The sequence below is a fragment of the Equus asinus genome, chromosome 3 (assembly GCF_041296235.1).
Source record: "Equus asinus isolate D_3611 breed Donkey chromosome 3, EquAss-T2T_v2, whole genome shotgun sequence".
Classification (NCBI taxonomy): Eukaryota; Metazoa; Chordata; class Mammalia; order Perissodactyla; family Equidae; genus Equus; species Equus asinus.
Window position 1 is genome coordinate 64,307,280 of NC_091792.1, and position 12,568 is coordinate 64,319,847.

The window sequence follows — 12,568 nt, forward strand, 5'->3', positions numbered from 1 at the left end:
CTGTGTATATATTTATATTTTTCACACAAATAATAGCATACTATAATGCTCTTTTGTACTTTGCTTTTTACAAATTTTAACTTTTTAAATATATTTTGGAAATTATTTTTTATCAGTATGTAGAGAATTGCCTTATTACTTTTTAACAACCACGTAATTTTCCATCTTATAGATGTATCATAATTTAACCAGTCTCCTATTAATGGGAATTCAGGTTAATTTCCTATCTTTTGCTATTACGTACTGGACAATAAACATCCTTGAACATATATCATTTTGTGTCTGTGAAAGAGAGAGGGAGATAGAGGGAGAGAGAACATAGGAGTTGAGAGTCAAAGGATATGTGCATTTTAAAATATGGAGAATGCTTGTATCCCTTCATTTTTTTTTTTCCCTGAGGAAGATTAGCCCTGAGCTAACATCTGCCAATCCTCTTTTTGCTGAGGAAGACTGGCCCTGAGCTAACATCCGTACCCATCTTCCTCTACTATATACATGGGACGCCTACCACAGCATGGCTTGCCACGCATCCGAACCAGCAAATCCCTGGCCGCTGAAGCGGAACGAGCGAACTTAACCGCTGCGCCACTGGGCCGGCCCCTTGTCTCCCTTCTTTAAATGCATGCTGGTCATTTTGAATAGATGAAGCTGGCCTGTAACCTCTCTGACTGATGAGAGGGAACCTATCAGAGTTACCATTAAATATGCTCTTTTCCCAGTTCTTCCGTCAGTGCTGTGAGGTATGGAGGCAAATCATTCTTATATTTTGTCCAAGAAAGTCAAGCTTAGCAAGGTGCTGGCTACTCCAAGGTAACTGGGCAACTTCTGATCAGTCTCTTGGGTACCCTGATGCTGGGAAAAGTTGCATCTCTCTGGATAAACGATAGAGATATGGGGTCTCTAGAAGTATATATCCTTCATGATAAATAACCTAAATCAACTTTCTGGTCCAAAGTGGTCTTGGGGTGGGCCCGAGATCCTCTGTGGGGGTCCAACTCAGCTTGAGCAGAGCTGAGAGCACGCCTGGGCCTGCTCCCATCCCACCTGGTTCTGTGATGCCCTGGGGCCCAGAGATGGAGAGGACCCAGTCAGGCCACTCTCAAACACAGGTTCTCCAGATTCTAGACCAATTAGGCGTCTTCTCAGTGCCTGCACACCCACATCTAAACACAACAGGACTTTTGTTCCAAAGACAGGGTCTTGGGAAGCCTGCTCTCCCCCCTGAATAACCTCCTTTGTGGTGTGGAGGGATTGTGAGATAGAAATGGGGTGGGGCTCCGTGCTTTATTAGCATGGCACTGGGTCTCTTGGTTTGGTTTGGAACCGCCACAGGATAATCATGCTTTTGATCGGCAGCTCCTGTTTCACTTCCCAGTTCCTCGTTCCTCAGGAGCTTCCACCCCCAGCCCAGCTTAAAGCCTTTCCCACTTAGCTGTCCAGACTCTGAGGAAACTAAAGCTGGTCCCACTGACACCCCAAGTCAACCCCTTGGTTGGAACTAGGGGGGTCTGTAGACCCCTGAACCCACAGAGTGACTCCCCTGGGCGCTTCTAGAACTGGTTTATCAAATTTTTCTCGCAGGCCCCTTTGGGGCTGCCTGGACACACTCCGTTTAGGCACTGCTTCGGATTTTCAGGCCTCTTCTGATTGACTAGTTTGGTCACTAACGTTTTCAGAGTATTTCTCATGAAATTCCACATTCTAAGGAGGTGCTTTGGGGGCTGCTAAGGTAGGAGAACCTCTTTAACCACAGAGTTCCCCACCCTCCCCTCCTTGAAAAAATTGTAAACTATATCATACATTCAGAAAACTACAAAAACATATAGGTACAGTTTAAAAATAATCATAAAGCCAATACCCGTGTACCCTTTACCAGGTCAAGAAATAGAATATTGCCAGTGCTCAAGAAGCCCCCTTTGTGACTCTCCCTAATCTATTTTATACAATGAAATTCAGGTAAGAGTTCTCCTCCTAAGCAAGTCTGAAAACACTGAGTTAATGTCCTTCCTGAATGCCCCTGCAGCCATTTTCCTGGCATCTAATCATGCATATTGCTGTCTTCTCTCGGGGTCTAGGAAGCTCTGAAACTTTGCTCTCTCCCAACCCCTGCCTCCCAGCTCACTACCCTGCTGGGTTAGGAAGAAGTATTAGTGGGTAAAAAACTGAACAAGTGAAAGGTGTAGATGAGGAAGAAGTAGTTTTTATGGTAAGTCTGCCCTTTGCCTTTTCTTTTTTTGAAAGTATTTTTGGGTTTGTTTGTTGTTGTTGCTTGGCTACTGTCAAGGAACTTGGCAGTTCTTTCCCTTTGTCTTGTGTCCTTTCTATCTCCCCTTCTGCCCCATCATAAGTCATCACTGACTGTCAGTCATGAGTACAAGACAACATTCCCTCCTCTAAATGGAAATGATTTCGGAGTACGAGCCACACACATCGCCAATTACAGACACAGCAGTGACTGGTCCTGGAGTCCAGTTCTGTGCACCAATTTTAATTAGAATACCTAAAGTACAGGAGGCATCCAACAAATATTTTTGAGTGGATGAAAGTTTCTTGGACCAGCCCCTATTGTCCACCCCTGTCCTGGCTTAGAGTTTTCTCCTACCTGGACCCTCAAGAAGCCCACCAGATGCCTAGTTGTTCCTGGCTTCTCTTTGTTGTCTAAGTTGAGTATCCTCTGGTCCTCTTGGCCCCAGACTTGTCAGAATGGTCTGATTTCTCCCTCTTTTTACCTCCTGGGTCCACTCAGGAAGCAGAATCCACACTAGTTATTCAAACTGAGAGAAAGTGTTGACTGGTATGAAGTTGTCCATTAGAGAAAAGGCAAGGGGAGAAGGCTAAGGTACCATGGAGGTAGCAACTGCAGGAAGCAACAGTATCCCAGGGCTGGTGGAACAAAGGGACGAGATTGAATTGTTAAGATTCAGAAACTTGGAGGAAGGGCCCATGAAGCTGAAACCCAGATATCTGAGGAGGGCACTCAGTTCAGCTGATGCTGGTGTCTCTGAACTCAGAGAAGGGGAGCCAGCCCTCTGAGAAGGGGCCACCAGCCAACTGGTGCTGGCTTCTTTAACAGGGGAGGGACTGAAGCAATGAGGCTGTTTCTGTGTTGGACAAATTTTGAAGTGGATTCAGTTGCTGTTACAGGTAAAGAAGAGAGGTTGGGGCGATGCTCACAAGGACCGAAAGCGCATGGAAAGCAGACAGGAAGGACTGATTCCCTCTCTACCTCGTCTTGCAGTCTCCATCTAGTGCCCACTCTGGGCAGAGAGTAACAGAGAGCCAGCGGGGCAAGAGAAATGAGGCTGTGGATGCCTGGCATCATAAAGCAGGTATAGAGCAGAGTGCGGAGTTCAGGACTAAGAAACAGTAGCTTAGCAACTGATCCGGTTAGTCAGACAGATAACCCAGTACTGGCTCCCCCGAGAAGCACTAGCCTAGGGCTGTACTCAGTCCACCTCAGCTCACATGGATTGAACGCTCGATTCTAGAGAAGCAAAGGTGAACATGTGAAACATAGTGCCTGCCTGCCCTCAGAATTTACATTCTGGGGGGAAAGCACATATGCATACAGATTATTACAGTGAGAGCAGCGAGTGTGAAATGCTCCCTATCATAGCTCACCCATCCCCATACTGCTAACTTCTTCCCTTACTTTCAAAGGGATGATCAGAGAAGGCCCCCCTGAGGAGGTGACCTTTGAGTAGAGTTCTGAAGGATGAGAAGGAGTCAGCTATATGAAGGTCGTGGGGAAGAGAGTTCCAGGCAGTGAAATCCACAAGTGTTCATACCTTCAAACTGGAACCTGCCAGGCCTGTTTGAGGAAGATCAAGGCCACTCTGTCTGGGGGAGTGAGTGAGGGGCAGAGGGACAGGTTAAAGAAGCCAGCAGGGTGCAGAGCAGGCAAGGTCTCATGAACCTTGTTAAAGAGTCCGGATTTATTCTAAGCGTGATGGGAAACTACGAGAAGGGTTTTAGGCATGGAATAGATGTGATCTGATTTATACTGAAACAAAACAAAAAACTCTGGTTGCTTTAAGAACAGCAGCAAGAATGGAAACAGATCAGAGCACACCAGGGAGTGAGCTGCGGCTCTTTACACGCAGTATCTTATGGAAATCTCTCAACAACCCTGTGGAGAGCTATTATTATCCTCACTTTATAGATGAGGAAAGTGAGGCTCGTAAAGTCGCACAGCTTTTTGCAGCAGAGATTCAAATCCAGACACCAAGCACATGCTTCTTCCCTGCCCCTGCCACACTGCAGACTTGTTTTTCTGCTTCCTGTTCACTAGGGAAGAGAGGGGTCTCGGAGAGGGGTCTCGATATTCAGGGACTATAATATTGTCATCAGGCTCGTAGTCTCTGCTTTCTTATGGTGGCTTCTGTCTTAGACAGAGTCTTCTCTCATTTTTAGGCAAATGGCCACAGCCACTCCAGGCTTTCAGTCTTCTGACCTAGCTATGCCATAAAGAAGGAAGTGCCTCTTTTCTAATATTTCCAGGAAAAGTCTAGGGGCTGACACTGTTTTGGCCAGTGGTCCCACCTGTGTAACATGCCCACTCCTGCTCTCAGTGTGGCCAGAGCAATGCGATGTTCTCACTGGTCAGACCTGAGTCACTACTCCTCTCTGGGGGATGTGGATGGTGAGATCAACCCTATCTGAACCACATGACATGATTAAAGGTGTCTACCCACAGGAAAACAGGGGTGTTGTTATCTGAAGAGGGAGTGGATGCTCGGTAAACTAACACAACAGCCAACTGCTGGAGGGAGCATGTGAGCTGGATTTCAGGATAGGCAGGACTTCAGCTGGAAAGATAAGCAAGAAGGGAATTCTGGGAGAAAGAATGGTCCAAGCATAAGCCATGGAGGAGGTCTGGAGACAGTGTAAGTAGCAGCCAGGTCTCCCTGGGAAGCCCCATCATGGTGAAGGAGAAGGGCCTCCTGTCCTCTTTGTTTCTCATTTTTAAATAACACTTGTTGTTGTTATCATCATCAACATTATTTGTCTTTTAAGTTTTTATTATAGAAGGCTTCCAGCATACACAAAGATGGAGACTAGATAATGAACCCCCATGTACCCATCACCCAATTTTATAATTATCAATGTTTTGCCAATCTTGTTTTATTTATCTGATCCTATGTGTATATATATATTTTTTAAAAGATTGGCACCTGAGCTAACATCTGTTGCCAATCGTGTTTTTCTTTTCTTCTCCTCCCCAAACCCCCTAGTACGTAGTTGTATATTCTAGTTGTAGGTCTTCTGGTTGTGCTGTGTGGGACGCCACCCCAGCACGGCCTGATGAGCGGTGCCATGTCCACGCCCAGGATCCGAACCAGCGAAACTCTGGGCTGCCAAAGTGGAATGCACAAACTTAACCAATTGGCCATGAGGCTGGCCCCAGATCCTACGTAGATTTTAAAGCAAATCCCAGATATCAAATCCTTTCAACCCTAAATATTTTAGGTATGTATCTCTAACATATAGAGGCTTTAAAAAACATAATCACAGGTGCAGCCACTATGGAAAACAGTATGGAGATTTCTCAAAAAATTAAAAATAGAAATACCATATGACCCAGCCATCCCACTACTGGGTATCTATCCAAAGAACTTGAAATCAGCAATTCCAAAAGTTCCATGCACCCCTATGTTCATCGCAGCATTATTCACAATAGCCAAGATGTGGAAGCAACCTAGGTGCCCATCAACTGATGACTGGATAAAGAAGATATGGTATATATACACAATGGAATACTACTCAGCCATAAAAAAGGATAAAATCGTCCCATTCACAGCAACATGGATGGACCTTGAGGGTATTATGTTAAGTGAAATAAGCCAGATAGAGAAAGACACTCTGTGTATGACTCCACTCATATGTGGAAGTTAAACATGTAGACAAAGAGAACAGATTAGTGGTTACCAGGGGAAAAGGGAGGTGGGGGGTGGGCACAAAGGGTGAAGTGATACACCTACAACACGACTGACAAACAATAATGTACAACTGAAATTTCACAAGGTTGTAAACTATCATAATCTCAATAAAAAGTTAAAAAAAATAATCACAATAGACTATCACACAGTAATTTCTTAATATGGTCTAATAACAAATCTGTATTCAAATTTCTAGGATTTTCCCCCAAATGTCTTTATAAGTTGGTTGGTTTGAATTAGAATCCAAAGTCCACACACTGCATTTGGTTGATATGTCATTTAAGTCTCTCTCTTCAGTAAACTTTTACTTGAAGATTCATTTGAACTCTCTTTTAATCTGTAACATTCCCTCTTCTCATAAGTTTTCCCACGCCATTGATTTGTTGAAGAAACTGAGTCATTCTGGGTTTGTCTGGCCAACACTTCAAGATCATGAAGATGATGTTTATTTGTTTCTCTCTTTGGAGCTGTTGTACACAAGCTAGAAGACAGATCTAGAGGCTTGGTTACAACCAGAGTCAATTTTCTTTCTTTTTTTTGGCAAGTCTACTTAGTAGGCGGTGCTGTGTACTTTCTATTGCATCATATCAGGAGGTATGTAATGTCTGGTTCTCTTAAAGGGAATAATTTCCATTTTTCACCTTTATGAAGGATGTTTGCTGTGAACTTTTTCGGTGGTCATTGTATTTTAGGTTTAAAAGTTCTCTCTTATTCCTAGTTTGATAAGATTTCTTTAAAGTCATGAATGGATGCTTAATTTACTAAATGCTTTTTCTGCATTTATTTATCTGTTTTCTTTTCTGGTTTTGCTAACTTACGGAATAAGTTGGGAAATGCTCCCCATTTTTTCTGTTCTCTAGAAGAATTTGTGTGGGATTGGAGTTTTGTCTTCTTTGAATGTTTTGGTAGAATTTGCCTGTAAGTCTTTCTGTGTGGGCCTGGGGTTTTCTTTGTGGGAATATCTTAAACAACCAATTCAATTTCCTTAATGGCTTCAGAATTTTCAGGTTTTCTACTTCCTGAGTCAGTTTTGGTGAGTTGTATTTTCCTCTGAATTTATTTGTTCCATCTAAGTTTTCAAATTTATTGACATGAAATGTTCATAATATTTCCTCTTAAATGTCACCTTTTTCATTCCTAATATTCTTTATTTATGCCTTCTTTCATTTTTCTTGATCAATAGGATTTATCAATTTTATTAGTCTTTTAAAAGAACCAACTTTTGTCTTTGTTGATCCTCTCTGTATGTGTGTTCTGGTGCCCTTCACACATTTAAGTTGAGCACTTAGCCCGTTAATTTTAACCTTTCTTCTTTTCCTTTTTTTTTTTAAAGATTTTATTTTTCCTTTTTCTCCCAAAGCCCCCCGGTACATAGTTGTGTATTTTTAGTTGTGAGTCCTAGTTGTGGCATGTGGGATGCCGCCTCAGCGTGGCCTGAGGAGCGGTGCCATGTCCATGCCCAGGATCCGAACCAGTGAAACCCTGGGCCACTGCAGTGGAGCGTGCGAACTTAACCACTCGGCCACGGGGCTGGCCCCCTCTTCTTTTCCTAATATAAGTATTTAAGGCTGTGAATTTTCTCTCCAAGTACTGCCTCGGCTACATTCCTCAACTCTGAGATTTATAGTCTTTTTAAAATAAAATACGTTAAAAATATTTTCTATTTCTATTTCAATCTAATTTTTATTACAATTTCTTTGTTGACTCATGAGCTTTTAGAAGTGCATTTCTATTATTTTATGATTTTTTAAATTGAGTGTTAATTTCTTGCAGTGAAGTGACCAGATCCTGTGTGCGGTTCGATGCGTTGTCCCAGATGCATGCCTCTGTCGAAATCACACATGGATCGATATGTAGACCGTTTCCACGACAGCAGACACATGCCCTGTGCTCTTTCCCTCAATCCCTGCTCTTCCTCCACACAACCTGAGGCAGCAACTATTCTGTCTTTAGCATCGTGGTGTAGCTTTGCCTCTTCTAGAATTTAACATAAATGGAATCATACTATCTGTGCTCTTTTGTGTCTAGCTTTTCTTCAGTCTAGTGCTTTCTGTGATGTTGGTTATACTTCTTATTGTTGTTCTCTCTCCCTCTTTTTCTTCGTCCTCATTCCCTTCCCCTCCCCTTCTCCTCCTTTTGAGTAGTTCACATTGCATTACATGAAAATACCACAATTTATTTATCCGTTCCCCTGTTGATGGATGTTTGGGCCGTTTTCAGTTTTTGGCAATTATGATGAAAGCTGCTATGATGTTTTTGTACAAGTCTTTTTGTGGAATATGTTTTTATTTCTCTTGGGTAAGTACTTCGGAGTAGAAGTGCTGAGTCATAGGGTAGGTACATGTTTACCTTTATGAAAAGCTGCCTAACGGTTTTCCAAAGAGATTCTGCCATTTTACACTCTCACAGGAACATCCTCACTAACATTGGACACTTTAAGTCTTTTAAATTTTAATTATCCTTCTGAGTAAAATGTGGTATCCTCGTTGTTTTTATAAATCAATTTCATGGATGTACAATTCACATACAATATAATGCACACATTCTAAGTGTATAATTTGGTGAGTTTTGACAAGTGCATTCACCTGTATAACCACCATACCCAATCAAGTTAGAGAACATTTCCATTACCGCAGAAAATTCCCTCATGCCCATTTACAGCCACTGGCACCCCACACCTGCTCCAGGTAACCGCTAATCTTATTTCTACCACTTTTGATTTGTTTTGCCTGTTCTAGAACTTCCTATAAATGGAACTGTACACTGTGTACTCTTTTTCTGTATGGCTTGTTTCACTCAGCATAATTATTTTAAGATTCATCCATATCTTTGTGTCTAACATTAACATTTTCCTTTTTGTTGCTGAATGGTATTCCGTTGTATGGATGTACCACAACTTGTTTATTCATTCTCCTGATGATGGACATCTGGTTTGTTTTTACTTTTTGACTATTATGAATAAATATTCTATGAATATTCCTTGTACAAGTACTTTTGGATATATGTTTTTATTTCTCTTGGATAAATTCCTAGGAGGGGGATAGCTGAACCGTATGATAGGTGTATGTTTAACTTTTTAAGAAACTACCAACTGTTTTCCAAAGTGGTTGTGTCGTTTTACATTCCTACCAGCAGTATGTATAGGAGAGTTTCAGTTGCTTCAGATCCTTGCCAACGCTCAGCATGCTCAGTGTTTGAAGTTTTAGCTATTCTGATAGGTGTGTAGTGGTATCTCGTTGTGGTTGTAATTTGTATCTCCTTCGACACTGATGGTGTTGCCCACCTTTTCCTGCACTAATGTCTTTTGTGAAGTGCCTCTTCAAGCATTTCACCAGCCATTGTCATGGCTGGTTTATCTTCTTATTACTGATTACTTATGTTCTACATATTCATTACTTATTTACATATTACTGATTATTTATTTACATATTCTATTTCTAAACTATTTCTCAAATATTTTCTGCCAATGTGTAACATGCCTTATCATTTACTTAACTGGATCTCTTAATGTGCAGATTTTAATTTTATGAAATTTAGTTTATCCATTTTTCTTTTATGGTTAACGATTTTCTTGTTTTAGCTAGAAATCTTTGCTACCCTAACATCATGAAGGTATTTTCCTGTGTTTCATTCTAGAAGCTCTATAATTTTAGCTTTTATATGTAGGCCTTGATCCATCTCAGATTACTTTTTGTGTGTAGTATGAAGTAGAGGTCAAGATATTTTTTCCCATGTGGATATCCAATTGTTCCAGCACCAATTTTGAAGAATCTTTCTTTTTCTCATTGACTTCTTTTGATGCCTTTATAAAAAATCAACTGGCCACTTAATATTGAGCTCATTTCTGACCCTTTTCTGTTCCATTTGTCTATCTGTGTATCTTTGTGCCAATATCATACTGTCTTGATTACTATGGTAACCACTGAAATCAGGCAGTGGAAGTCCTCCAAATTGGTTCTTTTTATCTGAGAACTTTTTTCTTTTCTTTGTTGCTGTTCTATGTTATTTATATTTCCCTATACATTTTAGCATCACTTTCTCAATTTCTACAAAAAAAAAAAAAAACACGTGTAAGAACTTTGTTTGGGATTGCACTGACTCCAGATCAATTTAGGGAGAATGTACAATATTGTCTTCCAATCCATGAATATGTATATCTCTCCATTTATTCCAGTTTTAAAAAATTTCTCTCAGAAACATTTTATATTTTTATAAGTAGAGATTTTACACAAATTTTGTTAAAGTTATCCCCAAGTGTTTTATGTTCTTTGATGATATTTTAAGTGATACTTCTTGAATTTCACTTTTCAATTTTTTATTGCTAGTATATAGAGATACAACTGATTTTTATATATTGATCTTGTATCCTGTGACCTTGGTAAGTTTGTTTTTTAGTGAAAGTAAGGGTTTTTTGTAGATTCCTTTGGAATTTCTACATATATAATTGTTTTGTTTGTAAATAGAGACAATCTTACTTCTTTTCCAATCTTTGTATTTTCTCTGCTTGCCTCATTGCACCGGCCAGAAGCTCCAGTACAATGTTGAATGCAAGTGGTGAGTCAACACCCTTGCCTTATTCCTGATTTGAGAGAGAGAGAGCATTTGGTCTTTCACCTTTAAGTATGACGTTAATTGAAGGATTTCCATAAGACAACTCTATCAAAGTTTGGAGTTTCTTTTGATTCTTAGTATGCTGAAGGTTTTAATTATAAAATGTTGAATTTTAACAATTGTGTTTTTGCATCTGTTGAGATGATCAAATATTTTTCTCCTTTAATCTGTATGTACAATGAACTGTATTAATTGACTTTCAAAATGTTAAACTAGGGGCCAGCCTGGTGGCGCAGTGGTTAAGTTCCCATGTTCTGCTTTGGTGGCCCGGGGTACCCTGGCCTGGATCCTGGGTGGGAATATGGCAGCGCTTGGCAAGGTATACTGTGGCAGGCTTCCCACATATAAAGTAGAGGAAGATGGGCACAGATGTTAGCTCAGGGCTGGTCTTCCTCAGCAAAAAGGGGAGGATTGGCAGCAGGTGTTAGTTCAGGGCTAATCTTCCTCAAAAAAAAAGAAAAGTTAAACTAACCTAGTGTTATTGTGATAAACCCCCACTTAGTCATGATGAGTTAGTCTTCTTTATGTATGGCTAGACTTGATTTGCTAATACTGCTAATTCAATTTGTAAGAATTTTTGCATTTATATTCATGAAGATTATTGGTCTATGATTTATCTTCTTGTACTTTACTGCTTCCCTCCTTCTCTTTTGAAATTTTGTGTAAGATTGATATTTATTCTGAAAATGTTTGAAAAAAATCACTAGTGAAACCATCCAGGCCTGGCGTTTTCTATAGGGAAAAGTTTTAAATTATGAATCCAATGTTTAAAATATGTATTGGGCTGTGCAGATTTTCAGTTATTTTCTATTAGTTTCTGTAATTTTTCTATTTCAAGGAATTTTTCCATTTCCTTTAGATTGTTGGATTTGGTGGTGTAATGTTGATCACGAATATTCCTTTGTTATCCTTCACTGTCTGTAGGATCCATAGTGATAGCTCTTCTTTCATTCCTAATGTCATTAGTTTATTGCTTCTTCCTTTGCTTTTCTTGATCAATTTAGCTAGGGGTTTATCAATTTTATTTGTATTTTCAAAGAACTAACTTTTGGCCATGTTGATTTTCCTTATTGTTTGTTTCATATTTATTGATTATTTTGGCTTTAGTCTTTATTGTTTTCTTCCTTCAACTTATTCTGTTTTTAAATTTCTTTTCTTCTTCTAGTGTCTTAAAGTAGAAATATAAACCAATGATTTAAAATTTTTTCTTCTTTCTAACATAGTCATTTAAAGCTCTAAATTTCCCTCTAAACACTGCTTTATTTGTATCCAATAAATTTTGGTATATTGTGTTTACAATATCAGTTCAAAATATTTTCTAATTTCCCTTGTGATTTTTTTCTCTGACCCATGGTTATTCAGAAGTGTTGGGTTTTTTTATTTCTAAGAACTTGTGGATGTTATATGTATCTCTCTGTTATTGATTTCTAATTTAATTACATTGTGGAGGGAGAATATTGTCTGTATAATTTCAATCTTTTGAAATTTATTGAGACTTGCCAAAATAGCCCAGTATATGGTCTATTTTGGTGAATATTCCATGCGCTCTTGAAAATAATGTGTGTTCTGAAGTTGTGGGCTCTAGTGTTCTGCACATGCCAATTATGTCAAGTTGATTGACCTAATTCAGATCTTCTATAACATTATTGATGTTTTTGCCTACTTGTTCTATAATTTACTGAGAAAGTAATGTTAAACCTCCACCTACATTTGAATATTTTTCTGTTTTTCCCTTTAATTCTGTCAGTTATTGCTTCAGATTTTTTGAAACTCTGTTACTAGGTTTTTATGCATTTAAGATTTTTATATCCTTTTGATGGATTCACACTTTAAACATGAAATTTATCTTTGGTAATTGTTCTTGTCTTGGAGTCTGCTTTGTCTGATATTTATATAACCATTCTAGCTTTCTCATGATTAGAATTTGTAAGGTATATTGATTCCATTTTTTAAAATTTTGCTTATCTTTTTTTATAGTTAAAGCACGTTTTCTTTCAAACTGTGTATCATTAAATTTT

General features: G+C 39.4%; 1 protein-coding gene across 2 annotated transcripts in view; it reads right to left on the reverse strand.

Annotated features, from left to right (window-relative positions):
- Window positions 1–12,568, reverse strand: part of SCARA3 (scavenger receptor class A member 3) — a 122,569-nt gene that overhangs the window by 55,921 nt on the left and 54,080 nt on the right. The window lies entirely within an intron of this gene.